Source organism: Bos indicus, chromosome 11 (assembly GCF_029378745.1).
Source record: "Bos indicus isolate NIAB-ARS_2022 breed Sahiwal x Tharparkar chromosome 11, NIAB-ARS_B.indTharparkar_mat_pri_1.0, whole genome shotgun sequence".
In the NCBI taxonomy this organism is placed as follows: domain Eukaryota; kingdom Metazoa; phylum Chordata; class Mammalia; order Artiodactyla; family Bovidae; genus Bos; species Bos indicus.
The window spans coordinates 75,506,924-75,512,665 of record NC_091770.1 but is presented as its reverse complement, the minus strand read 5'-3'; the positions used below and the strand labels follow the sequence as shown (position 1 = coordinate 75,512,665).

At 44.2% G+C, this 5,742-nt stretch overlaps 1 long non-coding RNA gene across 1 annotated transcript; it reads left to right on the top strand.

Annotated features, from left to right (window-relative positions):
- Window positions 1-431: 431 nt before the first annotated feature.
- Window positions 432-2,575, top strand: LOC139185823 (uncharacterized). The gene is made up of 3 exons (XR_011569369.1): window positions 432-724; window positions 1,812-1,917; window positions 2,300-2,575. It is a non-coding gene; the product is annotated as an uncharacterized lncRNA (long non-coding RNA).
- Window positions 2,576-5,742: the final 3,167 nt, after the last annotated feature.

Genomic DNA, 5,742 nt, shown 5'->3' with positions numbered 1-5,742 from the left:
TATGGTGACACACAAGTATACCAATTATTATGTCACGGACACCATGTCATAGTGACAGATAGGACATTTTTTGCACTGTCTTTATAAACAACCTGGGGCTTCCCTGGTGGCTCAGATGGTAAAGAATCTGCCTACAATGCAAGAGACTCAGGTTCAATGCTTGGGTTGGGAAGAGCCCCCGGAGAAGGCCATGGCTACCCACTCCAGTATTCTTGCCTGGAGAATTCCATGGACAGAGGAGCCTGGAGGGCTGCAGTCCATGAAGTAGCAAAGAGTCAGACACAACTGAGAAACTAACACTAGTTAGACAACTTACCAGGGCATGGCCATGCCACACATCTACCATGTCTTCATCACACAGGGATATTGATACAATGGGTCAACATGAGAGAGAGAAATAGGCTGTTGTATGCAAGCAATATCATAACAACTAGAAGATACAGTGTGACAGCCTTACTATACTACCATCACAAGCTTAATAGCTTCCACTCTTGATGAAAGTGATACTATTCGTTACTACTCAGTATAACTGTGTACTATTCATGTACACAGTTACAAAGCTAATTGATGGTTCTGATTGGTGGAGAAGTTTTGCATTTTGCTCAAAAACTCCTTATAGTTTTTGCAGAGAATTCTTCACTGAGAAGGTACTATCATCAGGTGCCGCCTATCCACAGAGGTGGCACCCAGAAGGGAGACTACGCTTCTTTAGAGTGGACACCAGGTATTTTTCACTGCTTCATTCTCTTCTTGTTTTTTAGACATTATGTAGCATTTACTATCGGAGAAGGTGATGGCACCCCACTCCAGTACTCTTGCCTGGAAAATCCCATGGACGGAGGAGTCTGGTAGGCTGCAGTCCATGAGGTCGCTAAGAGTCGGACACAACTGAACAACTTTACTTTCACTTTTCACTTTCATGCATTGGAGAAGGAAATGGTAACCCACTCCAGTGTTCTTGCCTGGAGAATCCCAGGGACAGAGGACCCTGGTAAGAGGCCGTCTATGGGGTCACACAGAGTCAGACACAACTGAAGTGACTTAGCAGCAGCAGCAGCAGCAGCAGTTTTGAGAATTGGAGAAGGCAATGGCACCCTACTCCAGTACTCTTGCCTGGAAAATCACATGGATGGAGGAGCCTGGTAGGCTGCAGTCCACACAACTGAGCGACTTCACTTTCAATTTTCTCTTTCATGCACTGGAGAAGGAAATGGCAACCCACTCCAGTGTTCTTGCCTGGAGAATCCCAGGGACGGGGGAGCCTGGTAGGAGGCCGTCTATGGGGTCGCACAGAGTCAGACACGACTGAAGTGACTTAGCAGCAGCAGCAGCATTTACTATTGGAGAAGGCAATGGCACCCCACTCCAGTACTCTTACCTGGAAAATCCCATGGATGGAGGAGCCTGGTAGGCTGCAGTCCATGAGGTCGCTAAGAGTCGGACACGACTGAGCAACTTTATTTTCACTTTCCACTTTCATGCATTGGAGAAGGAAATGGCAACCCACTCCAGTGTTCTTGCCTGGAGAATCCCAGGGACAGAGGAGCCTAGTAGGAGGCCATCTATGGGGTCGCACAGAGTTGGACACAACTGAAGCGACTTAGCAGCAGCGGCAGCATTTACTATGTGCCAAGCACCAGTTTAAGTGCTTTTACATTGTAACTTGATTCTTATAACAATTTTCAGAAGAAGAAATATTATATCCATTTTACTGATAAAGAAAATGAGGCATGATAAGGCCATTGAAGCTACTGGGTGGTGAAACTGAGATTCAAACCAAAGCAGCTGGTTCAAGCTCTTTTTCATTTCAGAATCTGAGCTCTTAACCTCTACAATCAGGGGTCCCCAACATCCAGGCCACAGAATAGTACCTCCTGTCAGATCAGTGGCAGCAAGAAATTAGAAGGAAAGTGCACAGTGAGTATAATGTGCTTGAATCTTCCTTAAATCATCCCCCTTCCCCAGTCTATGGAAAAATTATCTTCCATGGAACCAGTCCCTAGTGCCAAAAAGGTTGGGGACTGCTGCCTGCTTCTGCATCTGTTAGGATGCTTTTAGCTGTAAGTAACAGAATTCATCTCAAACTGGCTTGAACATTAAAAGGGATTTATTGGCCCCCATAACTGAATTAGGTGTGGCTGCAGGCAAAACTTGATTGAAAGGCTCAAGGGACGTGACCAGGTCCAGAGTTCTAACTGTCAAATGCTCAGCTAAAGCTTTTTGGCCTTGGCTCTAACATCAGCAGGCTCTCCCTGATCATTACCAGATGGCTATTCACAGTCTCTTCATGTGCTTCCAGGTTCTTATACAGAGGAAGAGAGAGGCCCATATAAGTGATATCTCAAGCAACAGTCTTTGGGTTGACTCCTGATGACCTTTAATAACCTTATAAGGCTGAGGAGCCCTCATCAAATTAATCACTGTGACTAGCTGCTGAGAGGATGGTGTGGTGTCAATGTGATTCACTGATCCAGTTCATCTGAGTTACACCTATACTTGGAGATGCGGCAATCCCTTTTAAACTACTTCCATGGAAAATTTATTCTTGGCAGAAGAAATGAGGGTATTAAATCCTGAGGAGGAAACCAGGAAGTGTCCATTATATAATCTTCTCCCATCACCTAGATTAGCACATGACATAGAATAAGTGTTCAGGGTATGTTTGCTACTTGGATGGAAGGGGTAGATGGATGGATTAATGGGATAAATGGATGGATGGATGGATGGATGGATGGATGGAGGGGTGGAAGGATGAACCGATGGATGGAAAAACTCATGATTAGGACAGAAAAGTTATACTGCAAAAGCTCCAAATCAGTTACCAGGAAGAGTTACATGGATCATGGAACCAGAGGGCAGAAGGGCTGAGACGTGTTTTCCTCCCAGAAGTCACAACTTGCTCAGTGTATCTTCTGCTATTATGATGAGGTTATTGATTTGGGTGACCTTTTTTTTTTTACTCTTGAACTTAAAAAAGAAAGATTTATTCACATCTCTTTGAGGTTCTTAGTAAGTCCAATTCTTCTGGGTTTCATGGATTATAATGTAAGTCTCAACTGCTTTTACCCTTGAGCAATCCTGGCCCTCAAGTACATCCTATGGAGAAACTATTGCATTCTAACTCTACTTGAAAATCTCCTGGATCTGGTTTAAGTGTGTTTTAAATGATTCATTCTGGAACATTCGGCATTTCACCGAGGAAGGAAAACATACTGCTCATTAAAGAAAAATGGCAGATTTCCTCTTTTCTAGCAAGGAATGTGAAAGGTCAGGACTTACTCCATTTTCCATCCTGAATGAAATCAGCCCATATGTGCAAATTGAGTCTAGAAATAATTAAAGCTCCCTGCAGGTGTGGGCACTATAGTGGCCCTGCCTCCTTGATGTCCCTCTCCCATGCCCCAGCCCAGTGAGGTACTGCCATGGTTTCCTAGGAGCTAACTGACAGACAACACATTTAGACTTTAAATGGCAGCTTTGGCTCCAACACCCACTACAAGAGATGACTTACCATATTGACACTTTCATTTCCACTCTCACTCTAGACTCAGAGGGACCTGAGATCTGGTCTCTGTCAACATCCAACCTTTGCCGTATCAGGAAAGGGCAATAAGATAGGGAGAAAGATCCTTAGGATCATAGAAAGCCCCTGAAGGTTGCACTGTTGAACACCTAATAGTACAGTTGAGAAATATAAGAGGCAAAAGGGAAAAGCACTTGCTCAGAGCCACACTGGGATAAAAACCAGGACCATAACTGAAGCCTCCCAATCTCCCAGCCAGGGCTTTGTCACAACACTGCATTGACTTTACAGACCTGATTTTGCAAAATGGCCTAGTGAAATTATGTGCTTCTGGACCAAATGTGTCTGAGTGTGTATCTAAGCCTGTGCACAGACATACAGGAGTAAGGCATGATAAAAAGATAAGATGTGAGGACTTCCAAAGGACATGTGCAGGAGCATAGCACCCACATCCCTTCCACCTGGCAATTTCCCACAACAAAACCATTCATGGGGAGAACCGAAAATATGACAGCCCACTTCTGTGACAGGTGGTGGTGGTTTAGTCGCTAAGTCATATCTGACTCTTTGAGATCCCATGGATGGTAGCCTGTCCCTGGGATTCTCCAGGCAAAAACACTGGAGTGGGTTGCCATTCCCTTCTCCAGGGAATCTTCCCGACCCAGGGATCAAACCCAGGTCTCCTGCATTGCAGGCAGATTCTTTACCAACTGTGCTATAAGGGAAGCCCTCTGTGACAGGAACACATAGCTATTCCTACTGAAAACTAAAGAAATTCAAAGGGGGTAGGCAGGGGTGGGGAAGGGATGGATTGGGAGCTTGGGATTAGAAGGTGCAAATTTTTATACATAGAGTGGATAAACAGTAAGGGCCTACTGTATAGCACAAGGAACTGTATTCAGCATTCTATAATAAACCATAATAGAAAGGAATATGAAAAAAAATTTATATGTATACCTGAAATCACTTTGCTGTATAGCAGAAATTAACACAACATTGTAAATCAACTATACTTCAACAAAATAAAAAAAAAAACTAAAGAAAGTCACACTCACAATGCAAATTCCTAAAGTCTTGCCCCCTCTTGCTGCAGACAGCGCCTCCCTGTGCCCCAGCAGTACTCCAGCGATCAGGCAAGGAAGGACCCATGGTTAATGGCTAGGGAGATAAGGTGAAAATCTGCCATGCCCTTTTCTCTAGTGTCTCTGCACTTATTTAAAAGCCATTTCATTAAACGTAAAGCCCAAGACACTTGTAACTATATTGAAAAATCAAAGTCACTTAGAAACCTGGAAAATGGAAACGGCTAGAATCTGGTTTGGAGAAAGATACAAGGATGGAAAATGGTCTCCAAAGCTAAGGTGATTCTCAGTTTTTCCTGGTTGTTCCAGCTAGGTGTGGCTGGAAATGGAGATGAGAATCTTTCTGGAAGTATCATTTCCAGGGGTCATTTGCCCACCATGATGTGGGAGGAACAGAGGACTGGGGCTAATTGGACAGTGCCAGCCAGCCACAGCTCACAGTCTCAGGATTCACAGTGCCCTGCATGCATCTCCTCCCCTTCAATTGACTGTAAGTTTCTTAAAGCTGGAGACACCTTTCTCTGTCTGCCTTGGGCTCTGCAGAAGCTTTACCTAGTTACTGCCCAGGATACACTGTATATCATGTTTGTTTCATTCCCAGCCATACTTCCTCCTCCTTCCCATGAACCCAGACACTTTGCTTGTGATAACTCACAGTTATATCCTGTTGGGAAATAACTTTGCTGTGAGTATGCACATCTTATTTCACCTTCAGTCTAAACCCCTAAAAGGTAGACTGTCTGTTCTTATTACCCACTTACTCTCTACTGCAGTGCTAGGACAAAGGACACCCAAAAAATGAATGAACAAATGAAACTTTTGTCTAAATCTAGGCTCCACTTTATGGGCAGTGGTCTTGGCAGACCAGTTTTGAGTATCTTCCATAAGGCAGTTATCTAATGAATGTCTGCCTATGAAAATGTTGGACCAGCCCTTTCTTTGAGAAACTCACCCAATGGATCAATGTGCTTCCTTGCTCAGAGGCACTTAGTCTGTCCATGGAAATCCAGGGCAGGGATGAGCAAAGGCAATATGAAGCCCCTTGTCTGTAGGAGTCACAGTCTATGTTTCCACATGCAAGGAAAAGGAAGCAGTGATGTCTGATCAATTCTAAAGTAACAGCAGGCAATTAAACTC